This window comes from Notolepis coatsorum (genome assembly GCF_963971535.1).
Source record: "Notolepis coatsorum genome assembly, chromosome: 3".
NCBI lineage: Eukaryota > Metazoa > Chordata > Actinopteri > Aulopiformes > Paralepididae > Notolepis > Notolepis coatsorum.
In genome coordinates, this window is record NC_140167.1 from 193,908,109 (window position 1) to 193,922,934 (window position 14,826).

The window sequence follows — 14,826 nt, forward strand, 5'->3', positions numbered from 1 at the left end:
GCGTAAAGGTACAGGGACAGCAGCGGGAACGGGGGCAAGAGGCATTACGCTGAGTGAGTGACATCACAATCAAAACTCACCCAGGCGTATGCGTAAAGGTACAGGGACAGCAGCGGGAACGGGGGCAAGAGGCATTACGCTGAGTGAGTGACATCACAATCAAAACTCACCCAGGCGTATGCGTAAAGGTACAGGGACAGCAGCGGGAACGGGGGCAAGGGCACTACGCTGGGTGAGTGACATCACAATCAAAACTCACCCAGGCGTAAGCGTAATGGTACAGGGACAGCAGCGGGGCGAGGGCATCGCCACCGGGTGGCTGGCTGTCCGAGCCGAGGGACAGAATGCTGGAACAGTGGCGGTGGCGAGGGTGTCGTCCACCGGGTAGCCGACTGTCGGAGCCGAGGAACAGAGTGCGCGCCACACCTTGGTGTGCGCGTCGGAACAGTGGCGGTGGCGAGGGTGTCGTCCACCGGGTAGCCGCTGTCGGAGCCGAGGAACAGAGTGCGCGCCACACCTTGGTGTGCGCGTCGGAACAGTGGCGGTGGCGAGGGTGTCGTCCACCGGGTAGCCGCTGTCGGAGCCGAGGAACAGAGTGCGCGCCACACCTTGGTGTGCGCGTCGGAACAGTGGCGGTGGCGAGGGTGTCGTCCACCGGGTAGCCGCTGTCGGAGCCGAGGAACAGAGTGCGCGCCACACCTTGGTGTGCGCGTCGGAACAGTGGCGGTGGCGAGGGTGTCGTCCACCGGGTAGCCGCTGTCGGAGCCGAGGAACAGAGTGCGCGCCACACCTTGGTGTGCGCGTCGGAACCGAGAGACGCATCTGGTGCGTCTGCGTGGAGGAGTGTGCCAAGCAGGAAGGTCTGGAAGATGCGCGTCTGTGCGCTGGTACGGAGGAGCGTGCCAAGCTCGAAGGTCTGGAAGATGCGCGTCTGTGCGCTGGTACGGAGGAGCGTGCCAAGCTCGAAGGTCTGGAAGATGCGCGTCTGTGCGCTGGTACGGAGGAGCGTGCCAAGCTCGAAGGTCTGAAGTGGAACACTGGAATACCTCCCGTAGAGGATTAGAGAGCGCAGTACAGTGTCTCCCTCCAGGCAAACGGCGGCAGGTGGCGAAGGCTTGAGCGCATCTGGCGCGCTGGTCTGGAGTGGAACACTGGAATACCTCCCGTAGAGAATTAGAGAGCGCAGTACAATGTCCCCCTCCAGGCAAACGGCGACAGGTGGCCAAAGCCCTTGAAGATGCGCGTTGCGCGCTGGTGACTGGAGAGCGTGCCAAGCCCTTGCAGATGCGCGTTGCGCGCTGGTGACTGGAGAGCGTGCCAAGCCCGAGGGTCCGGGAGATGCGCGTTGGTCTAGATGTGCGTCAGGACGAACAGCTGCGCTGGGGTCTGCAGTGGAACGCTGGGGTGCCTCCCGTGGAAGTTACAGGGAGCGCAGAACAGTCTCCTCCACAGGCTACGGCGACAGCAGACGAAGGCTGGAGCAAAACATCTCAAGGCTGGAGAAATCCATATACAGCATTGGTAGACCAGAGGATCTCCCGAAAGAGTCTAGATGTTAGAGAATATGACTCAGCATGAATACAACACGACCCCACGCCGAAACGAGGGGAAGAGCCCTGGTATTTAAAGCCCACAGGGGAACTAATTAGCCTGCCACCACAGGTGCGAGAGGTAATTGATAATAGTCCAGGTGTGGCCACTGAGAGTAAACGAGAGTAAAGAACGAGAGGGTGGGGGCTAGAGAGAGTGAGTGAGAAGGGAATTTCTAACAGTAGGCTTTAAAGAAACAGAGAAAAGGTGGTGAGCAGCGGGCAAAACCTCACAGGTTGTATCTAATTAGCCGTCCGGCTCTCTATCAAGATATGTTGCTTGCCTTCCTGTTAATGCTGCTGCTGAACGTCTTCTCCTCAACACACTCTATGTCTTAGTTACCTGTGGAATGAGTCTGTTCATCCCCACAGATCAATATGCTCTCTCTCTCACTTGCCCGGGCATGTCCCGAGAGCCCCGCGCATGCGCTCACGCTGTCTACGGCGTTAAGAGTGGAACATATACAAATAAGCGAATGATGAATACTGTTAAGTAAATAGACGACGTGAAAATATATATCTTATATATATAAACAATATATAAGTTATACAAAATAATAAACGCAGACTCTATGTTTTAATCTGGACCTTCAGAACAGTCGCCCCCTAATTAGTCTGAACCCAATTAGCAAATAAAATTTGGGGCACAGATTAATATTAAGGGTCAAGTCAATTTCTCCATAATGGGTTATGGGAAGTTGGAAGTAACCTATAAAGTCGATGGGTTATCGTCGTCGTCAGGGGGGTCAGGGAACGCAGGAAGCTCTATCAACTTAGCTACTGGTCTGGTATAAGTCCGCCCTTGGACGATGACTTCTGCCGCTCTGACCTTCCCATCCGAACCATTGATCACTCGGCTCACATGGCCGGCTGGCCACGTAGCTTGGGGTAGTGACTGGTCTATGATCATCACGACGGTCCCCACGGTCAGGTTGTCCCTGTCTTTCACCCATTTCTGGCGGGCTTGAAGGGAGGGTAAGTAGTGTAGGAGGAAGCGGGCCCAAAACTGGTCGGCCAGTACTTGGCTGTGTCTCCACATCCTCCGTCCGTTCATCTCGTCCTGTCTGTACACCGTCTGAGGAAGGGCAGGGTCCAGCCGCTCCATCAAGAGGTAGTCTTGGTTCGCCTCACGCGGTGTGGAGATAGGCCACTTCTCCTCCGGGAGCTTGAGGAATTCTGGGCCATCACTGTATGAGTTAGGACGGGTGAGGTCGGCTAGGGACATCCCCCGTGTGATGACATCCGCCGGGTTCTGCTTGGTGTCAACATATCTCCAACATTCCGCTCCTACCAGGTCTTGGATTTCGGTTACTCGGACTCCGACGAAAACTTTGTACCGACAGGAGGCGGACTGGATCCAGGTGATCACGGTCATGGAGTCTGACCATAGGATGATCTCACGCACCGGTATGGTGAGTTCACTTTGCACCATTTTGGCGAGTTGCGCGCCTACCAGAGCTGCGCAGAGCTGTTAGTCGCGGGATCGACTGCTGCTTGCGGGGAGCTATCCTCGAGCGGGCCAGGACGAAGGCTACGTGGACTTCTCCTCCCTCTTCTCGAGCTCTCAGGTAGGCCACTGATCCGTACGCCACTTCAGAGGAGTCGCTGAAGACGTGCAGGTCTATCTGACACATCTCCAGTCGCACGGTAGGGGGGAAGTAACTCCGTGGGATGGCAACCTCGCGGAGTAAGACAAGTTCATCCTCCCACTCTCTCCATGTGGTGGCTAGGTGCTCGGGTATGGGGTCATCCCAGCCCTGCTCCTTGGCCCACAGTTCTCTTACCAGCATCTTCGCCCGTGTGGTGTAGGGGAGAATACACCCCATGGGGTCGTACTGGCTGGCGAGTGTTCGGTACACACTCCGCCGAGTGGTCAGTCTAGTCGTGGACGTCTCTTGATCCGTCCTCAGAGGTGTGTGTCGGCAGTGAAGCGAGTCCGTCTTGAAGTGCCAGACGAGGCCCAGGGTCATCTCTTGCACTTCGCCTGGGGTGTGCGCCATCCAGGTCTCGCTGCTAGCGGCTTTAGTCTCTGGAGGGAGGTGCTGGAGAACTTGAGGGTCGCTACTGGCCCACTGTCGGAGGTCGAATCCACCTTTGGCTAACGAAGCCCGTAGCTTCATTAGGATGCTCTCTGCTTCTTCTGGCGCTGATACGCTCTGTAGACAGTTGTCCACGTAGAAACTTCGTTCAACGCTGTATCGGACATCATCGTCAGCTCCGGGGTCTTCGGCCACGTGCTTCTGTAACGCGAACGTGGCGCAGCACGGGCTGCAGGTGGTGCCGAAGGGGAGTACCTCCCATTGGTATATCGAGGGTTGTTCGTCGTCGAGCCTCTCCCTCCACAGAAACCTCAGTAAAGGCTTGTCTTCCTCCATCAGTTGAACTTGTAGGAACATCCCCTTGATGTCGCCGCTGATGGCCACTTTGTCCTGACGAAAGCGTATCAGGACGCCGAGGAGGGAGGGTCCGAGTGTCGGGCCGGGCAGTAGTAGGTTATTCAGATTCTGCTGTCCAATCTGATAACTGCAATTGAACACAATGCGGTTCTTTCCGTTGTGGGTGACCTTGTGGTGGGGCACGTACCAGGACTCTGTCGTCCCTTCTGCCTCGTGGTCATCGATTTTCTTTATGTGGCCGGCCGTTACCAGCTTCTCGATCTCGGTGCGATAGATCGTTGCTTGTGGGGGATCCTTGGCGAGGCGCCGCTCAGTGCTCTGTAGGTAGTGGTGCGTCGCTCCCTTAGGCACATGCAGAGTGGGCATCCCTTCCCGCCTCAAGAGTGGGGTTGCGTATCTTAGCACTCCGTCAACCTCGACCCTCGTAGTCTTCTGCTCTAGTAGAGCGATGGCATACTTGTCCTCTTTGGACCGAAACATCTTGCGTTCGTTCTTGAATGGCACCGCGTCTAGTGTCCATAGCCTCTCAACGTGCTGTAGGAGAGTGTTGTCTGTGTCGCTCGCCTTGGTGTAAAGGCAGCGTGTGGACGTTGGTCGGCTGGAAGGCCCGGAGAGGGGGCCCTGGAGCGTCCACCCCAGTCGGGTCTTAACCGCGGCTGGGCATCCTCTGGGTCCGATGTGGACCGCATCAGTTGGGACAATGAGGTCCGCGTGGTCGGAGCCAATGAGTAGGGTCGGTGTAGCGCCGCTGATAAGCGGCATGGGCAGTTGGCGTAGGTGGTCGTACTTTTCCCTCAGCTGTGGGATGGGGTAATCGTAGCGTGACAAACCTATGTCGTAGCTTGTGAACGCCTTGCTGATGGCGTACCGCTTCTCAGGCTGGTCGATCGCTGCAATGGTGAACGAGACGTTTTCACCTTTGATTGTCTTTAAGTCTCGACGAATGGTACGGAGGGTCATGGTCTCCTCTGGGCCCCGCAGGTCCAACTGGGCGGAGGCGAGGAGGAGTGTCTTCTCCGACCCGTCGTCGAGGACGGCGTAGGTGTCGAGTACCTTGTCCCTGTGACTGAGGAGTACTCGTACTACCTTGAGGAGCACTCTGGAGCTCCCACTCTTCGCGGGGTCGATGTAGAGTACTTCTGTTCTCGAGTTGCTTTGTGGAGCTGGTGGGCGCTTGTTGCTCTCGTGCAGTGCTTCGAGGTGAGCGCCGTCACACTTGCCACACTTCTTAAGGCGGCATTCTGCTGCCATGTGGCCGCGCGCGCAGCGGAAGCAGCGGCGGTTAGCTTTAATCCACTGACTTACTTCGACGGTGGTCAGTTTCTTGAATGCGTCGCACTGTGACAGCCAGTGTTCATTGTCGCAGTATTGACATGCGATCTTCCATTTCCCCTTGGCGGGGGGGTTGTGACTCTTCTGTCGTGATACCGACTCGGCCTGGTGCATCACTGTGATGGGCCTACTTTGGTCTTTAGCCCTCCTCGGTCCCTCTTTACAGTTCGAGCCACCCCATGCGAAGGTGTCAATTCTTAGGCTGCTAACCTCCCTGGCTAGGAAGTCAGCAAGATCCAGCAGTGACTGTTCTGGTCCATTCGGGTCACGGTAGTTTCGTTGCCGCCGAAAGCGTTCTTGGCGGAATGGGGGGAGCTTCTCCAATATGCGCTCCACGTTGGAGTTGGCGTACAGCTCGTACCTCCCCTTCTCTCTCTGGGACCCGAGCATCCCTACTAGGGACTGTACTTTGACAAATAGGTCGTCCAGGGCTCGGTTGTCTCTAGCCGGGGGGAGATGTTCGATCTCACGTATCTCCTGAATGACATAGTCCCACGTACGTCCGTAACGTCCGTCGAGGGCCGCCAGGGCGTCAGAATAGGGAGTTTGTGAATTGGAGTATGCCAGCGCAATGTTGTGAGCTCTAGTTACCTTGAGATGCTTAAGGAGAATGGCGTACTTGTATGGCTCGTCCTGTACTCCTGACATGATTGTCTCTAGGCACATACGCAGCTCGGTATACTGCGCTCGGTCTTCTCTTGTGAAGTCTGGGATTGTGGGTGTCCCAATGTAGGGTGCCATGGATGGCTGTGACACTGACGCACGTGGGGTCGTGGGGGGAGAGGCATCCGCGGCGAGTCTCCCTGTGCGTTGGGTCGTTGGTTCGTGTTGGGCGGGAACCAGGGGCTGGGTTCCCAGGCACTAGTCCTCAGTGCCGTCTGGTGCTCGAACTCCCCACTGGGATGTGTTGGGGGTTCATGACGCAGCGTGTCGGGACTGAGACCGGGGCTGCGCTGTGCCTCCTGGTCTGAGATGGAGTAGTGCGGGTGGGCCCTCTGTCCTCCCTCGTCCTCAGTCAGGCTTTGTAGTCGCTCGGCTAGCTGCTCTGCAACGTAAGCAGGTTCTTCCCTTAGGCGGGTTCCCATGTAGCTTTGTCGGGGAGGGGAGGGTGCCCTCGACCCTTGGCGTGATGATCTCCGGGAGCTCCGGGTGGAAGAGTGGGGAGTCACATTCTGGAGCGCTTGCGCCATCATTTGTGCTTGTAGACGGTCTCGTTCTGCCTCGCGCTGCGCATTGGCGCGGTCTCGCTCCATGGTTTCTTTAGCCTGGAGGCGCCTCTCTTCCAGTCTGTGGTCAGCTTGGAGGCGTCTCTCTTCCAGTCTGAGATGTTCGCGCTCACTCTCTCGTTGCGCCTGGAGGCGGTCACGCTCACCCTGGAGGCGGTCACGCTCACTCTCTCTTTGCTCCTGGAGGCGATCCCTTTCCGCCGAAGCGGTTATCGTGGTGATCAGGACTTGCGCTAGCCTCTTATCGGCTCCGCTTGGGGAGGACGCTGAGGATGGTGATTTGGAGCTGGCCGGGCTTGGCGGTGACCTGGTCTTCTCACGCGCTCCGAGGTCCATCTCGGAGGCGCTGTACTCTGTCTTCTCCCGCGCTCCGAGGTCCATCTCAGGGGCGCGGTACTCTTTACTTTCATGCGCTCCGAGGTCCATCTCGGGGGCGCGGTGTTCTATGGGTACAGTCAAGTCATGCCCCGCTTGTCCCCCCCTGTAAGCTAAGTCAGTTTCACTTAAACTAGCTTGGGTCTCTACATCTAGGGTTGACTCCTCGGTAAGGTTGGGCATGCTTGGGCTACTAAGGTTATCCCTGCTTAGCATGCTCTGGGATAAGCTATGAGGTAAATCTACAGCGTAGCCCTCCAAGTAGGGAGGGGGCTGACGCTGGCGCCTAGGGCGCGGTGAGGGGGGAGGGCTGGTTGGAGAGTGTCCGCCGCTGGCCATATTATCACTAATATTATTATTACTGATACCCTCTGGCTCGAAGGACCAATTGTAGCTAAGGGGCTACACAACCCGGACTGTATTGAGATGTTAGATTGAACCACTACTAAAGAGTAGTAATTAGCCAGACATTATAGGTACACAAAATGGCGGACACTTCATTAACTGCGAGGGGACAGTGAAACCAAGTTGAACAATCACTTTAATGTTGATAGCATAACATACATATTATATAGAACGCAGATCTCCTTTAATACGTTAATGTCGATGCAACAATGTCAGAGGTAACGATAGTCCTAGACTACTGGTACTCGACCGTTGATTCTCTGAATGGAGTGAGGCGGAGCGAAGCAGCACAGGGAAAAGCAAGATGGTGGATGGAGACGGTAATTCTCTCTGGAGCTCCGACTCCAGAGAACTGCAGACAAACGTGGGATAATCCTGTCGTCGCTGGGGAAGAGGGTCTCGTACGGACCGGGTCCCTGTATTCCTAGCGCCTGATGGCAGGATTAATAGCTATTAGTCCAAAAGCCCGTTGGCATGGGTGATAGCTAGTTAGCCCCTTTGTACTTAGGCTAACCCGCATGGAGTCTTCAATAGGTAGTTAGATCCAGAACGCCGCTGGGTTCAACTATAAGTCTCTCAACGTTACTTCGCTTACACAAGTCACTATACTGTGCCAATAGTGGTTCGACAATATTATGGTTGTATCTAATTAGCCGTCCGGCTCTCTATCAAGATATGTTGCTTGCCTTCCTGTTAATGCTGCTGCTGAACGTCTTCTCCTCAACACACTCTATGTCTTAGTTACCTGTGGAATGAGTCTGTTCATCCCCACAGATCAATATGCTCTCTCTCTCACTTGCCCCGCGCATGCGCTCACGCTGTCTACGGCGTTAAGAGTGGAACATATACAAATAAGCGAATGATGAATACTGTTAAGTAAATAGACGACGTGAAAATATATATCTTATATATATAAACAATATATAAGTTATACAAAATAATAAACGCAGACTCTATGTTTTAATCTGGACCTTCAGAACAGTTATATTTTTTTATATATAAAAAAATAAATCTGGGGTGGCACCTCAGGGGCACCTGAGATTTCAGGGGGGGCATGTGCCCCTGGTGCCCCAGTGGTAAAATCGCCACTGCTCATCAGCCCCGTCTGGTCTGTCCCGTTCCTCCCTCCCTCCCCATATCGTTTAAACGGGACATTATTATATATCATACGACATCTTTGAATCTGCAGAACATGTTTGTCGCCTTAAATCTAATTTGAATGATTTGTTTTCCAGCACCTCTTTCTTCCATTGTAATGGACGTGTTGTTTTTGGTAGGATGATGTAGCAACACACCAAATGTTAAATTAATTATTTCCTTCCCTGCCTGGCTATACCCTACACACCCAAGAGTAAAATACTTTTACAAACTGGACATTATATTAGGTATGCAGTGTTTATGGCTCCCAAAAGCACCGCTAATTGATTAATCAAAGCTAATTCATCCCATTGTGACATCATCGAGGGGAAGTGGTTCTGAACAGGTTTTCTTTTTGTTTTTTCTCTGAAGACTTCAAAACCTGCCAAAATGTAAAGGAGTCTATACTGTATGTCGTTTTTACCCGGCACTGAATAACATTTCAAACTGCCAAATCCATACAAAGTCTATAAGATGTTCCCTTTGGAGGACCATACCGGTGTCATTTTGACTATGAGTGTCCCATAACTATCTAGTTCCTTTAGATTAGGATGTCCTTTAGGATTTTAGGGGGCAGGAAGTGATGTCAGAGAGGAAAGACGCTGACACATCAATCACTGCTGCTGCTCTCTCAGGCTGTAGTGTCTACGGGGGGAAAGCAGAATATGAGTAGAAACACTTCGACAATCTCACTTTGCGTTGCTGCTTTGTTTTCAGAGGTTGCCGACTCGTTCTTTTTTCAGTGAAACCTGTGACTGTCAGCTAGATTTCTGGTTTGAAGTCGCTTTTAGCTGTAAGACTTCTCCATCTGAAGCTCTGTGGGAGCTAGAGTGCACACTTACTCACACAGACAGACATTCACACACTCACACACACACACACACACAAACACACACACACACACACACACACACACACACACACACACACACACACACACACACACACACACACACACAACAGATGTGGAGAGAATTCCCCTTGGCAGCAGAAGCCCTTGAGTCATCATCTGGGATTCCCTTCCTCTCACTTCCAAATATGGGGCGGGATTCTGTCAGAGGAGCGGGAAGCAGAATGCGGAATGCAGAGTGGAACCCCTTTGTGATGTCAGAGTATTGGAACATTGAGCCAGACCCACGCTGCCTCTGACTGGAAATTCGTGGAGGGAATAAATTCCAGGCAGCCAGAATGCCGGGAATTTAAGAATCACTGCACTGGTATTCCCTTGCGGAGAGTTGTAAAGTCAAAGTTGTAAAACACACACATACACACGTACACATGCACACATTTGTGTGCGCATGCACAGTTTTCACACACACACACACACACACACACACACACACACACACACACACACACACACACACACACACACACACACACACACACACACACACACACACACACACACACATACAATCGTCCCTTCCAGCCTTCTCACTAGAGATCATTCTTCCAGTAAACTATTCCCCACCCCACAAGAGCTTGAGTCCTTATTCCCAGCATTGCTTGCTCTGCGTGAGGGCTGAATGCTATTTCCTCTCACCCTACATGGAGAGAATGGCTCAAGGATGATTTGTGGTTTTGTATGCGGAGAGTCCTTTTTAAAAGGCCCATGCGAATAAAACATTGGGTAAATAAACCGTTTAAAAAATATATCACGGAAGGCAAACACATTCTCCCATTGCTATTTCTGCTCAAATGGCATCTAAAAGAGTGACCTCATTTTCCGTCTTTCCACTCTCCTCCGACGTTAGATCCGTCCAGGTTTCCCTCGACCTTGGAAAGTTGGGTCCCTTGAAAATGTCCTTGACGGTGAGAGCGTTTGGTCGCTGCTTTGACTTTGGAATAGAAAACACTATGATGCACAGAGACCACTGCCCTCTGTTAGACATCTGTAGCCTACAGCACGGGGGACACAAAACCTTCACGTGATTTAAATGTGAAATGTCAAACTTCAACACGGGGTCACCTGTGAGTAAAAGGATGGGAAGCTCTGGTGGAGGATGTATCGTGTGTAACACACTTGTATTTTAACCCAGGTGTTCTGTGTGGGAAGCAAAACATTAAAGATTAAGATTAGAGATTCAATTGGATTTTTGAAGAAGTCTTTATTCTTTGCACACATTGCAACATAGTCATGCATCGACACACACATGCGATGGGCGACACATATAGGAACACACTTTGGGCCGCAGATGAAATTTTCGTCTCTGCACTTGACCCATCCCGTTAAATGGCTGCATTTATATAGCGCTTTTATCCAAAGCGCTTTACAATTTGTTCCTCGCATTTTGTATCCATTCACTCACACATTCACACACCGATGGCAGAGGCAACCATGCAAGGTGCCAACCTACTCATCGGGAGTAGTTAGGGGTTAAGTGTCTTGCTCAAGGACACTTCGACAAGCTGCCCCGGGAGGAGCCGGAATCGAACCGGGAACCTCCGGATTACCAGACGACTGATCTACCTCCTGAGCCACTGTCGGCCCCGTTGTCCTGCCCCCAAAGGGCAGCAGGGAGCAGAAATGGGTTGCGGTGTGGGGCTGCACCCGGGGACCAATCCAAGTGCTCCTGTCCACCTTCGTCAGGGACGTGACAGCGCTAGTGATCTGTTCTACATGTTTTTTCATCTGGAGGGGGAAACCCCTGTGAACACGGGGAGAACATGCAAACTCCACACAGAAAGGCCCGGGAGATACCCCACCTGGGATGTTGTCAACCTGGTCAACCTGGTCCCCAAGCGGGAATGGAACCCAGGACCTTCTTGCTGTGAGGCGACAGTGTTAACCACTGCACCACCATGCCGCACTTAAGATCAACTGGTCAACCCCACCCCGTGGCCAAGGGAGATATTAGCCTTACTAGGTTTCAGGCAACCCCTCCCTGTGACCTCCCCCTGCAGGGAAACCCATCTGGGATATGCCTAACCCAGGTCTCCCCACATGAGCAGAACCCCCCCCCCCTGGTCAAAGGAGCTATTAGGCTTACTAGGTTTCAGGCAGAGCTACTCTACCACACATGCTCTGTTAGGCTTACTAGGCTTCAGACAGGGCTATATTTCAGAATCTTTTAATGTATATACATATTTTAGAATGTATATCTCTGACTGTGTGTTTTTATTTAAATTTTATTCTCATTCCTATTCTATTTTTGACTTTTGACTAACTAAATGTTCATTGTGAGCGATCTGTTCTGTGGTGCTGAATTTCCCTCGGGATTAATAAAGTACTTCTATTCTATTCTATTCTGCTACACGTGTTTATGATGCACATGGTGAAGGGTGAGGTCTGATAAACATCCACCGTCTGTCTGTCTGTCCTGTAGCATTCTGTTTGCCCTGTGGTTCTCACCCTACGCCTCTCCCCTTCTCCCTCCTCTCTCTCTCCTCTCCCTGTCCCACCAAATAGACGTCCCACAATACGCCATCCCCAACCCTAATTACTGTTTACCAGGATAAATCTCTCTCTCTTCCTCTCTCTCTGTCCCTCCCACTCTCTCTCTCTCCCTCTGTCTCTCTCTCTCTGTCCCTCTCTCTCTCCCTCTCTCTCCCTCTTTCTCTCTCTCTGTCCCTCTCTCTCTCCTTTTGTCCCTCTCTCTCTCCCTTTGTCCATCTCTCTCTCTCTCCCTCTGTCCCTCTCTATCTGTCCCTCTCTCTCTCCCCCTGTCCCTCTCTCTCTCCCCTCCTCTCTCTCCCTCTGTCCCTCTCTCTCTCCATCTCTCTGTCTCTCTCTGTCTCCCCCTCTCTCTCTCCCTCCCCCTCCCTCTCTCCCTCTCTCTAGTGTACCACAGGGACCCAAGAGATGATGTAGTAATTACATCTGCTGACTGCTGGTCTGCCACAGGCGGCTCCGTAAGTCTCTCCGCTCAGAGAAATTAGAGGCTGCTCAGCACATGTCCAGGGCTGTAATTAGAAGAAGTACTCTATGTATGACTGTGTTTTATTTGTTTATTTATGATCCTCCGGGACTCCAGGGCACTACTGTCTGCGTCCGAGGTCCGGGGTCAGGGGGGAAGGGGAGGGGCCGTTGTCACAGGAGTGAGAATAGTGTAGAAGTGTTGTTGTGGTGGCAGCGCACTTTTTGCCGTAGGCAGCTCTGGAACAACTAGCAGTTGTTGCATTTCTTTATTGCACTGCGATGGAATTTAAACACAGTAGTAATAGACCACACATGCCATTGACATTCCATTTGCCCCCCCCCCCCTCCCCCCTTGTTCAAAAGCTGATAAGATATTTTGCAATATAAAACCGCAAGCATAAATCAACTTGAAACTTGTCTTGGCATAAGTCTGCTTAAGACTTAGCCAAGGCTTAGCTCTCTGTGGTTCCGGAGTCGAGCTTGCAATGTGTCAGATAATAATGGTCAATGGTAAATGGTAATGTAAATCAATATCTGACATTAAAGGGGAACTATTTTACTATTTCTTTCACTATTTGGGCACTTTTACACAATTCCTGTGAGTCTATGGAACACCTCTGTAATATATATATTTTTTTATTCATTGTTTTGTATTTCTAATCAAGTCCTCAAAAACAGCATTTTTCTACCTCAAGATCTCGAGCCGTTTTGAGCTGATGTGGACTGGGGTGCAGGTGCCTGAGGAGCCACATTAACATGCAGCAGTGACTATATGACATCACATATAGGCACATTTTCAAACGACTCAGTTCAGTGAGGGTGAATATTGTGAGAGGAGAATTGGAAGAATGCGCCAATATGAGAATTTTGAGACATAGATCATATTAATATAAGTTCACATAGCTAGGAAACAATGCTAAACACTCAAAAAGGCCATTTATAAGATAGTTCCCCTTTAAAATAAACTGAAAAAAACAAACCACTGTCAAGTTCAACACTGTTTGACGAACAATATTACTTAGCTGCCAGAGTTGTACCCTTCCTGCTGACTTGTTGTAATAATAATAATAATTTATTTATTTTGTATAGCGCTTTTCAATGACCCAAAGTCGCTGGCTGTACAGAACTTGTATAAGTTGCTTTGGATAAAAGCGTCAGCTAAATGACTAAATGTAATGTAAAGGGCAAATGGGCTGCGTTTATATAGCGCTTTTATCCAAAGTGCTTTACAACTTGTGCCTCACATTCACTCACATATTCACACACCGACGGCGGAGGCAAGTGCCTAGTCAATCGAAAGGACTAACCTAAAGTTAGTTGTTCACCAACAATCTACAGACACAAACAAACACAGAACCGGACTGTTATATTAAATTAATTGATTGCTATTTAACGCGTCCGTGTCCAGTCCTTTCGATTAGCCCCACCGTTCATTGTAAACAATGATGCATGTAGTTACTGTGTGTTGTTGTAGCCACCGGTTAATTCGCGATTTTTTATTGGTTTGTCATGACAAACCAATTACATAATCCAACATATGTGTAAAGGCACAACATATTCCAGTTAACGGTATATTTTTTAAATGATTCGTTACGGCGAAATCAATACTTCCATTTGTATAAATTGCGTTAAGCGGAGCTTAGTATTCCTGCCTGGCAGAGGAGCGTGTTGCGGCTCATGCGCATGCGCGCGCTCGGCCAATCAGAGCAACGCGGAAGGGCATGTTGGCTGCCGAAAGTATTCACGCGTACAGGAATGTACAATAGGTGCGAGCAGGTGCACTCCTCGTGCAGCACAGGAACGTCCAGGTGGCTGGTGTCTCGGGAGACAGCATAGCTCGGGAGCGGTGGTCCTGGGCACAGGGAGAACAAAGGTCAGGACAAGGCAGGCAATAGGGAAAGAGCAGCAAGGCTAGTGTGCGTCGTCGTACCTAGGTTGTTAGAATAACACTGCGACGAGGGACGACAGGATCCATGAGTTGATGTAGAGGCTGTTGATGAGGGAATCCCTCACAGCCGCGCTGATTGATGTTTCTCTGGCAGCGTGGACATGCTGGGGTCGGATGCTGCCCATATAAGGGTGTGGAAGCAGGAGGGAAGAGGAAGGCTCTCGCCATGATTATGACAATTGTTGGGAGGAGCCGGAATCGAACCGGGAACCTTCTGATTACCGGAGGACCGCTCTACCTCCTGAGCCACTGTTACACTTGAAATGACCACGGTGTCTCTTCTTAGGACTCCCCACTTAATTTTTAATAAAACATTTATTTTTATTATAACTTATTTTATTTTATTGCTTTTTCTATTCATTCTGTTTAAACCAATGGGGTTTTTCTTCACAGTTGCAGATACAGATTAGGCTACATTAATATTATAGTATTAAAAGAAACTGATGAGTTATATTCATTAAAGAAAGTTGATTTAATTGATTTAGTTGGGCTGGGTCTGGGACTGGAAAGTTGATTTAATACAAAATAAAGACTAATTTAATCAGATTAATCACTT